This window comes from Patagioenas fasciata, chromosome 5 (genome assembly GCF_037038585.1).
Source record: "Patagioenas fasciata isolate bPatFas1 chromosome 5, bPatFas1.hap1, whole genome shotgun sequence".
NCBI lineage: Eukaryota > Metazoa > Chordata > Aves > Columbiformes > Columbidae > Patagioenas > Patagioenas fasciata.
The window spans coordinates 36,993,765-37,009,732 of record NC_092524.1 but is presented as its reverse complement, the minus strand read 5'-3'; the positions used below and the strand labels follow the sequence as shown (position 1 = coordinate 37,009,732).

Sequence of the window (15,968 nt, the reverse complement as noted above, 5' to 3'; positions counted from 1 at the left end):
TTTTGGGAAGAGGATAAGATCCTTTTCATGTGTCATCTTGTGTCTCTCATTATTTTTACCCTGCATGACTAAGAGTGTTGTTGTGTAACTAGCATGAAAAAACTGCTATTGATTTATGTATTCCCTCCTCTTCCCATAGTATCTTTACTTCACATTTATCACAAATAGGGTTCCAGAAACAGTGTCCTTTAGAGTTTATACAACTTTAAAATGATAATCTCTTTAAATAAAAAATGCTAAGTGCCCAAAGTAGGAAATTACAAGGCTGATTTCTGAGAGACTGGCAATATTTATTTTTGGGAATTACAGGTTAGAGAGTGGTGATGACTGCTGCTTCTTATGGAAATTGTTTAGGTGTGATGGAGTGTCATTAGCACATTTAAGCCTGGGAGGATTTCATGAAGGGAGGGAAGTGAATAGTCACAATGAAGTGCCCTTTCCAACATCCCTTCCCTTCACTATTTAGAAGTATCTATATTACACAGTTTAGTAGATTACTCAGTCTTCAAAAGAAAGTGTTTTTATCTGAGACCAGAGCTTTGAATGGATGTCCTTCAACCTTTTACTTTCTAAGATGTTGCTTTGATTAAACAGTCTTCCTCAGTGATGAAATAAGAAGCTTTGCCTATGCATAGATAGCCTGTGTGTGCTACATGAGATGGCAATTTCTGCTGCTGTGACCCATTCTCATGCTAGTAGAACTCCATTGCACTTCTTTCTAATGGGTAAAATAAAGTGCTAAATAGAGGTGGTGGCCAAAATTGCAAGCAGCAAAAGGGAGACTATGCAGAAGTGTTCCTTCTGCTTGGTGTTAGGACATCTTTTACAGGGAAAAAAAATGGACTAGATTACTGTCTTAGAAGCTCCAGCTTCTCCTTGCTGTGAACAATCATATTGATTTCTGCTCTCTTGTCTCCATTATAACTTCTTTCACCTTCATGGAGAAGGGATCAATTGTTGTTTTGCAATATACTGAGAAAGGAACCATTTATTAGGTACTGAGTGCTACAGTGATGTAAGCCTCCAGTACTTATTACTTACAGCTTTTAATGCTGCCTGAACACTTTACATACAAACATGAAGTGTGGTAGCCCTTTAGGACTCTTCCATTAATATTGTTGATCAATCAGGATCGTCTCCAGATCAAAATGTTTTCTGGGAATTTGGATTGCCAGTGAATGTGCCCCAGGCTTCTGTAGCTGAATCTTCCTTTGAAATTGTTAATCTCCCTGTTCTTATTTTTGAGTCTGTAGAGAGAGGTGCTCCAACATGTTTTAGACTCTCAGAGAGAACTCCTGGCTGAAATATTAAATAAGATTAGATCTCTTTTGATCCAAAAGTATCCTACAATATTTTCTGAAAGAGCAAGAGAAGTAACTCTTAAAAGTCTAGTAAAATTAATATTTGCTTCCTTAAAAAGAAAAATCTGCTTTGTCCCCCATTTTTTGTTGATTATGATGCTGTTTTTCTTCTGGATCTACGTTATAGTTTTGTACATAATTTTTAGGCTTTATGCTCATATAGAAGGGCTAGGAAGCTCAGTAATGCATAAAAGTGACACCTGTATTTGTTTCTAGGGTGGACATATTTATAAACTTTGATAGAAAGCTGTTTGCTATCACTTTCTGTTCCAAGACACTCCTCATATTTGATTAATTTGGCAGCAATGGGAATGACAAAGACCTTAAAAACAGATTCCAGAGAATGCTTTCATTGTCATCATTGTAGTAGTCAAATGTCTTCAGTACTTGTTTCAAGTAAGACCCAGTTCTTGTGTGAAGTCTTTATGTGCAATAATAGCATTTAGAGGAAGGTGTTACTAACACAGTGTAATTTCCTTTCTTAATTTTTCCTGACTTGTAAGTTCAGTATGAATAAGTACACATAGCTTTTTCTTACGCTGCTGCCCAGCTGCTGTGTCTTTGTTATGAAATATCTGTTGTTTTGTTTCTGCAGTAATGCTTGGAATTGTTTTTCTGTTTCCTGGTTGGTGACTTTCATCTGGATTTGATTCTGGATATTCAGTGTATGTGTGTCTGTGTGCATGTCATGTATGGAAGGAAGAAGCAAAGCACTTGTTACATGCGTGTAACATGCAGTATTGCAGTCTCTGACTTTTCTGTCCTGGTATTGTTCATTAGATGACTTCCCCCTATTGTTTGTTTGTTACCCCTTCCTAAGGCATGAATACTTGAGAAATTAATGAAGGTAGCATTTATGCTGCATTAGATGAGAACATATATGTTCATTTGTGCTGTTTTGAGATAACATGTTGAGAGATATAAAGGGAACCCTGTTGCCCTCGGCAATGTGAGCGGGTGAGTGTAAAGCATTCTCGGTGGAGCCTTTCCCATCTACTCTTACTACTGTAACAAGTTGACAAAGTCCTCTCCTTTCTGGAAATTATTGCCAAGTTTTCTGTGATTCCCACTGCTGCTGAATTAATCAAATATGAGGTGATGCCTTGGAGCAGATAGCTTTTGTCAGGAATACGTATATAATCACTGGCTAACAGAAAGCATGATTGGAGTGGGGAGGGGAAAAGGAAAAACTGAAAGTCACACCCCTGCCTAAAGCATAGGAGCAGTTTAAGTGTACTTGTAATGAAGCAGACCAAAGTTGTTTGCCATCTTTAGAGTCCAAATTATGGCAGGGGTTTTTATATGTTTGTTTGGTGTGTGTTTGGTTTTTTTTTTTTTGAGTTGGCTCATAGTTAGTCAATAGTTAGTCAATCAAGTTTTGCTTTCTTTTCCATAGATCTGAACAGAGTGTTTATTGGTGTGTATGGTGTGTGCTTTTGTGCATGTGTCTGTATATGCATGACTCTTTCCCCAACTGGCTACAAATTCTTCATTTCTCTGAGTGACAGAGGCCTTAACAATTGATTCTTTGAATTTTGCTCCTTCAACAGCTTGTCTCAATGACCTAATTTTAATTGTTCTGATAAACCTGTCCAGTCACTATCTAGAAATGTACAGGTAGGAGATGGAAATTGTTTTATGTCATAGACTGAGTATATACACTGTTGTTACAAAGACCGAGAATAGAATATTTGGATTTCTTCTTTTTTTCAAGATGTAGATTTACGTAGATTTGCGCAATGAGTTTACAATTTATTTTTTCAGGTATGTTTTTGATCACTTCTGTGTTAAATCACTGCTCAGAATCAAGACAATTGGCTGGCTCATACACATTTATATCTATATTGCTTGAAAATGAACTCTTCTGTTGTTCAGATATTACAAATGAAATGGGAAGTTATCTCAGTATGAACTCTCAGGTATAATATGAGTTAGTTTTGTTTTTCTTTTTTTTCCCCAGTAATTTTCACTGTTGCCCAATATAAGAAGTGGTTATATCATGCCTTATTTTAGCGGTTGCACTAAAGTGCTTCAGTTTACCCAGGATTAGTGTGGCATAAAACCAGTTCTTCTTTAGATGTTTTTAATACATGTTGTTTTATCAAATCTGTGTCCCTAGTGTTGTATCCCTAGTGGCATAACAAAGAAGTGTGTAGTGGAAACATTAAAATAATTCATCCTTAATAGTCTGACTTAATATCTAATAGTTATTCTACTAACTGCATGCTGATATTTTGTATCACAGATCTCTGTGCCTCGATTCAGTAGAGTATGAATATTTGCTATATAATTCTCACCAGATAAATATGTTGGACAAACGTCAGACAATAGTGGAAGATGTTTATAGGGAGACTTTTTTAGCAGTGATTAATTAAAAACTGGGAAAACATGGAAATTGTTCTCAGTGAGTTGTGTAGGAGATTATTTAAAAGCAACATAGAAATGTATATATATAGTATATATATAGTATATATATATAGTAAAAGTCACAAAAGCTAAGGAATGCCTTAAGATCAAATCAGTGGAATTTCCTGAAGCCCCTTTTAAGGGCACTGGTGCAGATTCTGTGAGCTTCTTGAACATCATGGTGTGTTCTGGGGTATTGTTTTCAAATTAATTAGGACATTTTGTCTTTTGCCTCTGAAATATACTGCAATTCATGAGAAATAGTTGTCAATTAGTCTGTAAATTCTGTTTAGGAAAAGGATAAAAAGAAAGGAATAATACCATATAAAACTCAACTTGCTTTTGAGAACCACTGTGTATTGGGAGCTGAAGTGATTTTTGAATTAAATGTGTATGGATCTCTGGATCTCTGTGCATTAAATCTCCCCCTTCTGATCCTTTTACTATATTTTTTAACAATAGTATAACAGTCCATATTTCTAAATCTTCTAAGAAGAAGTATGAAAATTGTACAACAAACAAGAACTCCACCATGTGTCTTCCACTCCATTTAAAAAAAAAGTCTTTCAAATAGCGCCTTTTTTTTTTTTTTTCCTGCTTAAACTTCAGGCTATGCCCAGTAAAGCTGGTTGCAGCCACTCTTCTTGCCTTATTATCCTTCAGTTTCCACCATGAAGATCATACTTAACTCAGGATAAATTCATAAAATTAAGTTTCTTAGAACTTGTAGCATCCTACTTTGTACATACTGTTGCTCTGTTCATTTTCACCCATTGAACTGCCACTTTTACTCCCTTCATATATTCTTTTTCTCAGCTTTGTGAATAGGTTTGCCCAGTTTGTCAGTATATGCAAAACAGATAAGTTATCCTCATTCTTTGCCTCAGACTATTTCCTTGCTGAAGGTCTGGTTAATAATATACGATAACTTTACAATATAACAAATTTTCCGGTGCATCATACATTGTAGTGTGCTGTGAGTGTTTATTTTTGATGAAATAAAGATAAGATCTGCAACTGATTGCAAACTCTTTTCAAGGCAGAATTTTAAGCAAATGCTCTACCACACCATAAACACAACAGTCATGCCTTCAGACTGTATAGTGTGTCTGTTTTTTTAGCTCTGGACACACTGGAATAGTGGCTTGGTGTCTAGATTAGAGTTATTCGTTTGTAAGAATTTCTCTTTTGAGCAAAATAATCTCATTTAAGAGGGTATTTCAGATTCCTGGTAAGGAATAATTCTTTGGGAAAATTACGCTATGTTCAGATGGAAAGGGGAGCCCTTAAGTAGTTTGATATGTTTAATGTGATAGTTGTTTTAAGTTTATTTAATGGTTAGAATTCTATAGTTGCTCTTGAGGAACAGAGGTGTTAGCGATATGACCAAAACTGAATTATAATTTCATAGATCTTCATGTGATTTCTCTTGGTATGCTTGGGTCTTTCTCATTCTCTGAGTTAGGATCTTGAGGTCTGTTCCCAGCTTGTGTTACAAAAACAGAAGTGGAAAGTTTATACCACCAAAAGCTTGCAATTAAAATAAGAGGAAAGATGCCAGAGGAAGGCAAAGAGAGAATATGAGAAAGCAGTGAAATAATACCCATCATGTGTTAGGTAGCAATTTTTATGTTCTAGTTAGAGAAACAATTACAAAGTAGATTTACTGGTGTAATAAGGAGAAACAAACAAACCCAACAAAACAACAACAGCAAAAAACTTCAATAAGTATTATAGGGGAAAAGAGCATTTTCTAGGTGGTAATGTGTTGAAAGACTAAATTAGGTAGAGGGGACCAGAAAGGAGAAAAGGCAGACAGAGTTTTTGCGGGTGTAAAAGGTAGATGATGAAGACTTGTATCATAATGAGTCAGAGGTTAAGGCTGATTTCTCTCTGTTATATTGAAGGCGGTTGAGTTAGGGACACACTTGTGAAAGTGCTGACATTACAGGCTACTGTCGGAGATAGTACATCACTTGATACCTTTCTGATCTTTTGCTTGATATGGCATGGATATATAGAATAGAATGTAAACCTAGGTTTTCCTACGAGAATGTGGAGCAGTAACGTTCCAAGATGTGTTGTACAACATTCCATGTTGTATGATGTAATGATAGTATGTGTGCATACGATACATGTAATTAAATGTAATGAGTTGCACTTTTGCAAGCTGCTTCATTTTCACCCAGTCTACAACAGTTAAAAACAATGTTGCACTACATGAACTCAGCATCATACTTGACTACTGTTTCTACAGCTTAAATTAAAAAAACCCTGCTATTTCAAAAAGAAATCAGTGCATGTATTACAATATTAGAAATACAATGTATTGTTACAAAATAATTGCAAGATTGAATATAGTCATGGTCAATTTAGCTCCTAGGATAGATGGAGACAACCTTGTCAGCTTCTCCTCTTTTTATTTTTCAGGTGTGTTGTGGGTTGGGTTTTTGTTTTGTTTTGTTTGTGATTTTTTGGTTTTGTTTGTTTGGTTTTTGTTTTGTCTTTTGGTCAATGCAGGTCTGTTGAAATAACATCAAATATGTTACAATGAAGCAAAACTCTTCAATCTCACCTTAGAATGTTAGTGGGTTAAAAAGCTTTTTGGTAGGATTTGTGACCATGCAAAAATCCTAAATTAATACTCAGAGATTACATTTCCCTATTTCCCTCTAGCCCCACTGGGGGCTGTTGTGGGGACTTGTCTTCTGCTGAAGCTCTGCGTTTTTGATGTCTGGAGGGCAATTAATATATTTGGTAATAAACAGTGAGTTTGCTAATGATGTTCCCACAATTTTATAGAATACAGCAAGTGAATTGCCTGATCTCTGTGCCTTTTTTCTAATCCCCTGCCTTGCTAACTGGGTATGATTCATACTGAAATACAGCTGTGAATATTGCTTCTTTCTCAGTTCCCATGGCAGTGCTGTGACCACACAACCAAATGCTGCCAGGTGCATTAGATACAGATTCCAAAAATTAAAACAGAGTTGCAGGCAGGGAGGAGAAGAAAAATAAATTTGGCATGCAGTTATTTAGAATATATTGAATTCAATCACAGGACAGTAGTTTAAAGTAATGTTTCTTGACTTCATTCATGAAACACGTATTTTCCCAAGTGCCACATCATAGCAGTGCAGACATATAGTAACTACAGATCTCTGTAGACAGTAAAATTACAGTCTCAATCTAAGAAAACAATTGCTAACATAAACACACTTTAAAAGATTCAGAAAGAAAACACAAGGCATTAATGTATGCCTCAATTAATATTTTTGTTTATTTACTCAATGTAGAAATTTGAAATTTAACATTGTGTCTTTAATGTTGTTAAAAAAGTCGCCAGACCATTTCTTAGATCTGTGAGTTAGTAGGATGTACTGATGTTGGTGCTGGAAGATTTAAAATTGTGTACCAGACATTACTTATAAAGAATGTGCATTGTTCTAATTGCAGAAGATGTTTTCCTCCTAAATACTTAAATTGCTTGGATAACATTTGGAAACTTGTTTTCTGAAAATTACAGTAATGTTCTGAAGCACGATTGACAAATACGTGACATCCTCAGAATGTCTCTAAAGTAATTCATTATAGAAAGCTACGGGATTTTTTTTTTTTCTTTTCACTTCCGAAATCTGCTTTTGGTAGTGTTTCAACTGCACCATGATGCATACATACGTGCATGCATGCATACATACATAATTGCATGTGTTAGACGTTGCACACCTGCCATCAGTCAACTCTCAGTCTTAACAGATGTGGTTCAGCTGTAAATAGGAGCTGATGGCCAGTCTGTTGGTCAGGTAACCCTTCTTTTGCAGTTCTCTCTTCTAGCACATCATGTCTATGGTGAGGAGTGGCAACTTCAGTAAATAGTAGCAACGGCAGAGACAACAGCAACAGAAGTTGAAAGATTCACTAGTAGCATTAGGTTTGTTCCTTCTCCTGGGCTTTTATTCAAATAAGTAAGTGCTAGTTCCTCAGTAAGATGAGTCGTCAGCACATGCCTGAGCTGTTTTTAGTCCACAACAAACACCTCTGTCAATCTTGAGCACTTCAGCACTCAGTAGTGTTCTCCAATACCTTGTACCAGAAAACCAACTTCCCTTGACCCAATTGCAACATCTTGAAATCTCTCTAATAAAATATAATAGAAAAGAACTGCAACTTAAATAGAAGTCTTTACAAATTACTTGCACAAACAATAGAATTTCAACTTGGAGACTTGAAAAATCTGTTTAGCAGCAGATGCAGAACTAATTTAAATCACTGAAGATCTAACATGCTTTCAAATTACATTGGCAGTACCATTTACAAATGGGAGTAAAGGGACCATCAAGCTTAGAACACATACTAAAATGCCACAGATGATTCACTAAAATGCTTAAGGCCAAATGTTTTCCATCCCCCAAGACTCCCTCTGAAGTTCATTGACTGCAGTGTCTCATGTTTTCTTTGTATGGAAAATGCCCAGAAAACCTATATACCTGGTATGTATTAAAGTTATTTAATGTCAGTAGCTTGTAGAATTCAGAAGCTGTTTGAAAATGTATGAAAATGTTGATGCAATCAACATTTTGATTAAAAAACAAACAAACAAACAAAAATGCAAAAGTATTAAAAGCCCAAACCTGACAGTTTTATATTGCAAGCTACTAGCATAACCTTCTTAGAAAATGTATATCAATTTCTGGTGCACTTTCCAAAGATCGAAGCCAATAGACCTTTTAGTTCTTGTGTAGCCAAAGGTGGGAAAGATAGACTTTAGAATTTGGAAGACCTCAGTCTGATCATGTATGTCATACCTGTATTTGCTGTTATGAAGGAACAGCATTCACAGGACAGAAGATTCTTTGCTGCATACATGTAGACTATCACAAGAAAATGTGCTAAGAGGAATTAAGATTTGATTTCTTGATCACTCACTATCTGTGTGAAGTAAATAGTGATTGTATTAATGATGTGTGCCAAACCTTTATTTAAAACTGCATTTTTTCCTTTATTTTAGGTGCTATATACATACATTAGAATTAACAGGGAATGAGGTTTTAAAATGCATAGAACAATATCAACTTTCTAATTTGCAGACCCTAAACCTTTTCTGTGAGCCTTATGAATTGTCATAGACTGAATTTAAGACTCCTTATTTGCTTTCTTGGTAAGGTTTTGCAGGTCCCTTGGAAGTAGTCCTGCCTGAATAATGTGGAATTCAGCCTTCATTATCTTCATTTATTTTAGTTACTTTATTACCACGCCTGGAAGTAGTTGTAAGTAATCTGGTATAGATGAAGTTACACAGTGTGGCTGATGGTGACCAGTGCTTCTGATGGCTGCATCTCCCAGGTCTTTCAACTGGGATGTTGGATGCCAAGATTTTTCTCTACTTACGACACTGGGGCTTAGGGGACTGTCTTAGGTAATATTAAATTGTCCCCGTGTTTAAGGTAACTCTGACCCATGAGTGGGTAAAATAGTGGTGTGCTTGAGTACTTAGTGGTACCTCAATGCTAACACTTAAAACCTTAATTCTAATGGATAAGTATTCTCTCTGGAACCAGTGGTCATTAATGATTATCATTAAAGTTCCAGTCAAGCCTAAATAAAGTGAAATCTAACATTTTTAGTGCTGTTACAACTCTTTCAAGAAATTCTATCAATCAACATATATATATTTTAATCAGTCACTGGGCATACTGATTATTTGTGTTTACTTTAGGTGTTTTGTTTTATTCATTATTTATTTATTGTGTGTATTGTGGTTTTACTCAAGATATCCATAAACTTTTAAAAATTGCTTCCACAAAAGCAAATAAGGCAAAATTTTAGATCTTGTACAGATCCAAAATCTTTCCAGCTGTATAACTGACATTGTATCTCATATTGTCCTAGGTAATATGGATGTAGAATATTTAGATTGTAGAATTATCTTTGAATTTGCGTAATCAAACCCCTAACATTTTTTCTCAGGTTTATCTTAATAAAGATGTTGATGTATTTTTTTTTTGTGTGTGCATGTGTAATAATGATGTTGATGTATTTCTTGTAGTGTTTAAAACTTTTTAATATTTTTATTTTTATGAAGATGGAAGAAACGATGGTTGCTATGTACATACATAATGAAATCAACTATAATAGCACTTACCCAAAAAAAGCTTCAATAGTAGAATCATGTTAATATAAATTTGTGTTTTCTGAGAGAAGGAAAACTCAGCAACTACTATAGGACTTTTTTTCCACTCTTATGATTTTGAAGCAACAATTTTATGCAGCACTGAAAAGACAAACACACTGTCCAGAGTTTGTTTCAGAGAAGTGAATATAGTGGTGTTCCTGGAGAAGGGTGTAAGATGTGGGATGTTCTTCACCAGTAATGTGAACATTCTGCCAGTGTTACTTCAGTTTAATGTGTGAAATAGCATGAGCTTAATATATCAACCTTGGCTTGTTGAAGAACTGCTTTGCTTCACGAAAATCAACCTGAGTTTCAGATTTGTTTCACTTATGCATTTTGCACCTGATTTGCTTTATGCACAAAATCAACTCTGCAGTGTGGTATGCCCATATGATTGTGAAGTTAAGAGCAGCACATAGCAGCTACTAAACCAGTTAGGCATAAACAAATGGTGATGTCTAAAAGAAATTGGTATATGTTATTTGTTGTAAACATTGTTTATTATTCTTCCAGTATAGAATACATTCTAAACACTAAATTGTTACACAATAATGAGGTTACTCAAGGAAGAAAAACGTAGGTTATCACCTGCATTTAAACTTTCCACTTTTGAAAATGCATTGATAATGTTAAATAATTTGCTTTATTAAGGAAGGGAATTTTATTAGAAAACATTGTTCTTAGGCTTCTGCTTTGAAATGCTGCAATTCAATGACTCATGAATGCTCTAGCAAGCCCAACTGCAGATAAGTTACAGAAGCTGTCATTAATGACCTTTTACTGCTAACCAGAGTACAGTTCCTATTTCTTGTCATTCTGCTGCACAAGCAGTAAGCTGTAAAGTCGTACCCACTGGTGCCTTGTTATTGAAAAAACATCGACTTGGAGAGAAGCTGAATCAGGAAGTACAGGTTCTTTTAGATTAATTTGAAATTCAGGAAGCTTGATGGTCTGAAAGACTCTAGGTTCATGCTGAGCATGTAACTTTCATTTCATGACAGAAGTTTGGTTTTGTTAGAAAGACTTACCCACTTCTATTTTTCAGGGACCTTCCGAAGTCAGCTTCTCTCAGGGTTGACCTCAGGCTTAAATAACATCATTGACTAAATAAGGGCCTGTATATAAGGCCTAACCTGCCAATTAGAGTGGTAATATGACCTTTCCTAGCCTTGTCAATATGAAGACCATTTAGAATCGTAAATCACAACATTCCAAAGGGTGAAATGCATTCGTCACAACATAGAAAATGAGGGCCAAAATCTTTGTGGGGGTGGGAAGAGATGGCAGTGGTGATATTCTATTATAAGTAATCTGTGACATTGGCAGAGTGTTTCTAGTGCTGTTTAGAAAACTAAGCACACAATTGCATAGCTTCATCCTGTGTTCATGCAACCTAACCATATCCTAATCCATTTACTACCATTATCTTTCATATCTGTGTTTCTTTTCTTTGTTTATCTATGGAAGATTATCCTGACCTCAGGCTACTTCCAGTCAACACCAGGTACCAAGATCCAACTTCTTTATTTTTGTGCATCCCTTAAATCTCCAGTTTCCATTTCTGTAGGGAAGCATCCTATCAGCTAGCTGTGTAATTCAGCAATCTCAGAACAGCAGATTCAGACACCAACTTCTGCGTAATCTGTTTTCTTATAATTTCTTGAACCAGATGTTTTCACAGTAAACTGGAGCTTGCAGTTGTTACAATAGAAGTCAGAGCTGAAGTAGCTTGGAAGTGCAGTGGCAGAGGATGGACTCAAAGACACAGTTGTTATTTGCTGAAAAGTATTGTATAAATGTGACACAAGTAATAAGCATTTAGCAGTGCTGAGTGAGTCCTGGTTGAATCATGTCACTGTACAGGTTCTGTTTTCATTGGTTGACATGGTGTCTGAAGGGTAACTCTTTCTCCTTTTGTTCAAGCAGCAATTTATGTGGTCATGGTTCTTGGCACACCTGACCATTGCTTGGTTTCTTTAAATGGTTGTGGGTTCTGTACTTTTGATATTGATCAGGTGCAAGGTTACTGGTTTGATTGTAGGGTAACTGGCCATCCGTCATGTAAGCATTTTTTGGGGGGATACACCAGGTGAAGAGTTACAATGTTCGTAGAAATGTTGCCCTAGGCGATGTTGGGCAATCTGCAGCTGTCCTAAAATAGTGGTCTGGAGCAATGGCAGCACCTGCTTCTGCCCAAGTATTTCTTCTCCTGTTACAATATTGTGTATGTATAGCAATTGCTCTTCTCTCTGGTTACTCTCTGTCTAGTACATGCATAGTTTGGGTGGCTCTTGTGACTACTAGCAGTGCTTGGGTCACTTGCGAGTTAGTATAAGGCTGGTATGTAGAACTTGATAAAATGTTACAGCGATGTGTAAGGGTCAGCCCTTGGTAGGTACATGTGATGAAAGTGTACTGTTACAAAACAGTAATTAGTTGGAAGGGAAATGTGCTAGACGTGGAAGCTTGCAGATTCAGAAAGAGAGATCTAATGCATATGTTCAACAACCAAAATTAATCAGAAATTTTATTACTATGTTTATAGAAACATTTGCTTGTGAAAAAATGATTCAACATTAAACAAGTAGAACAACAATTCCTTACGCAGTAGTAATTTCAGTCCAGGGATCTGATGATGGCCAACCTTGAGAGAATTATCTTAAACCATCGCAAGTGAACCATGATTAAAACCTGGGTTTTAGCCTAATTAATATGCTCTGAAGGACTCTAATAGAGTTTGCAGCTGTTCTTCAAGCTGTGGTGTTAATGTAAGGAAGCAAAAGAATGTCTAGTACCTGTGATTAAATTAACATATAAATACTATTTTGACAAGCAACTTTTTAAAAAAAAAAATATTTGAGTGGTTTTGATTTAAAATTGTCAATGCCATTGCAAACAGGCAAGGGGTAGGGTCTGCTGATTGCTTTAAAAACACAAGAAAACAGTACATTCCCTGACACAAAGAGCTTACCTTGATCTGTGGATGGACAGGTTGCAGATGAGCGTATAAGGAAAATGAGTCTTTGGTCAGCATGAAAAGGAGTAAATTCCAACACGATTGAAATGTTGTTACACTGCAAAATGAAGGCGTTAAATAAAATAAAGAAAAAACAAACAACAACAACAAAAAACAGAAAGGAGGGGAAAAGTGGGTTATGACTTCAGGAAAGTTCAATCTGTTGGGACCCTCCAACCAACACAAAAAAATCAATCCCAAACTCAAATATTTCATAGATGGACATTTGTGATTAGTACTACATTTTTTTTTTTTTTTCCAAAAAAGGGAATTTGCTTAATCAAAGGAATGTCAACTAAAGGAGGGGTAGGTTGTAAAATACTTAAATATTTAACATGATAAGAAGAAAAAGGGAAAAGACTAAGGTGCAATTATCCCACAGAGATGGATTATTTTGGTGTGACAAGAAAGACAGTAATACCATAGTGATTAAAAAAAATAAAAAATATGGGGGTAGACTTGACTAGGAAGACAAAGAATCTCTGTATTCAATCACTGCGAGTATGCATTAACAGTGAACAGTCACAAGGACAGATTGAAAATGGAGAGGCTGACACCTGTTCGTGCATGCTTCCCCTTTACCTCAGGCTGTAAAAAGGAGAGTGAGAACAACTGTCCTCCTGTCTCTTGTTGCTTGGGTTCATAAAAAATTCAAGACATTTTAAGAAATGGCAGGTTTTTTACTCATTTTGACATGCATGGCTTGCCAAATTTAGGAACCTTAAAAGCAGCTTGCTTGTTCTTTATGGAAATAAAAATAGGTTGGTATTTTTTTGTGGAAAACAAAAACTTAAAGTGGAATCTACATTCAAATAAGAGCGAGGCCTCATCTGCTTGAATATAGAATAAATGCAACGAACGGGTAAAGATGCTTTGCTGGGAACACTGAAATTCTTCCATTATTCCTCAAAGTTCCAAAAAGAACCAATAGGTTCTTTTTCAGACTTGTAAAGTCATCGAGACTTTCCAGTCTCTCAGTTTGTTTGCTGTGTTTGCCTTATTTTTTACCACACAGCATTTATCTAAAGTATCTTTGCTGAGAATAATCTTTCATTTGCTTTCATGTCATGTGGAAACATTTATTTATTTATGTATCACAGGAACACAGAACTGGAAAGAACTTTTTGAGTTATTGAATCCATTTTGAACTGAAGTTCAGTTTGAAAGATAGTTATATCTTTTCCTTGGTATCAATCCATCCATCTAGTAATAGTCAGTTTTTCAGCTTTTGATGTATTTATGTATTTCTAGATTTTTTTTTTTTTCATGTGTGCCAACAGTGTCATCTATCAATATAAAGAAGAATTCTGTTCCCTCTCCAGTTTAACTTTTCTGGAATAAGTAACCTGAGTTTGTTCAGTATACTTTGATATGACTGATTCATTGGTTTCTTCACAACTTTGTCATACTTTGTTTATGCTCCTGTTGGACAGTGACAAATCACTTTCCTACTTCCTTGGCCAGGCCTTCCTCACCTTTCATAGCAGGGCCATATTGACATATTTTAAATAACATAATTTCAGACTCCCCAGGGTGACCTTATCTGCCTACCAGGAACAGTCCCTGGCCTCTTTGGTGCTCCAAGTCATGCTGAGATATCTTGTGCCTGGGTTCTGGTTGGTACAGGGTAGTGTATTTCCCAGTTTCATGATGAGTTAAATGTGTAGTTTTGTGTCAGTGTGGTCAGTCCACGTATTTTTTTAGAGAAAGTAGTAAGACGTCAGATAGTCAAGTAGTCACTAGTCTACATACTGGCATCAGTTAAAGAGGAGCTTCGTATTACTTTTGATATGCTTAGGAGTATTCTTTTTGGTGGTTATTTTTCTGTCCAGTATCACATTTTAGTTTTGAAGGACATTTAATTTTAATCCAGAAAGAAGTGATTGCAGGAATATTCTTCCTCCTTATAGTACTGTAGGGAAGATTCTTAGAATCATAGAATCATTTAGGTTGGAAAATACCTTTAAGATAATTTAGTCCAACCATTAACCTAAGACTGCCAAGTCCACCTATAAACCATGTCCCTAAGCATCACCTCTCTATGTCTTTTAAGTACCACCAGGGATGGTGACTCAAATGCTTCCCTGGGCAGCCTGTTCCAGTGCTTCAGAACCCTTTTGATGAAGAAATTTTTTTCTACCTTCTAATCTAAACCTCTTCTGGCACAACTTGAGACCATTTCTTCTTGTCCTATCACTTGCTACTTGGGAGAAGAGGTCAACACCCTCCTTGCTACAGCTTTCTTTTAGGTAGTTGTAGACAGCAAGAAGGTCTCTCCTCAACCTCAAGGGGATGATCACTTCCCTAGTCCTGCCAGCCACTCTATTCCTGATACAAGCCAGGATGCTGCTGGCCTTTTTGGCCACCTGGACACACTGCTGGCTCATGTTCAGACGGCTGTCAATCAACACCCTCAGGTCCTTTTCTGCCAGGCAGCTTTCCAGCCACTCTTCCCCGAGCCTGTAGCGCTGCCTGGGGTTGTTGTGCCCCAAGGGCAAGATGTGGCACTTGGCCTTGTTAAACCTCACACAATTGGCCTTGGCCCAACAATCTGGATGGCCCAGGTCCCTCTGTAGGGCCTTCCTACCCTCCAGCAGGTCATCACTCCCACCCAACTTGGTGTCATCTCCAAGCTTTCTGAGGACACACTCAAGTCACTTGTCCAGATCATTGATAAAGAGATTAAACAGAACTGGCCCTAATACAGAGCAATAGGAAGCAAGTTACTCCAGGAGAATGTGGTGGGAAATGGTGTTAAAGGCTCTATTAGAGTCTAGGTAAACAACATGCACAGCTTTTCCCTCATCTACTAAGCATGTCACCTTGTCAGAAAGTGAAGAATTCTATGGATGAAATCTGTGATGTTTCTTAAGATGTTTGATAGGAATCCATTTGGGAACAGCCACTTCCATAATTCTGCGGAGAAATACCTGAAATCACATTCTTGAGATGTATGGCAATTTTTCACCATTAGTTATGAACTAATATATTTATTTAAAAATGTAGATAGAAC

At 36.4% G+C, this 15,968-nt stretch overlaps 1 protein-coding gene across 10 annotated transcripts in view; it reads left to right on the top strand.

Moving 5' to 3' along the window:
* Positions 1–15,968, top strand: part of RYR3 (ryanodine receptor 3) — a 255,759-nt gene that overhangs the window by 857 nt on the left and 238,934 nt on the right. The gene's annotated exons all lie outside the window — the stretch shown is intronic.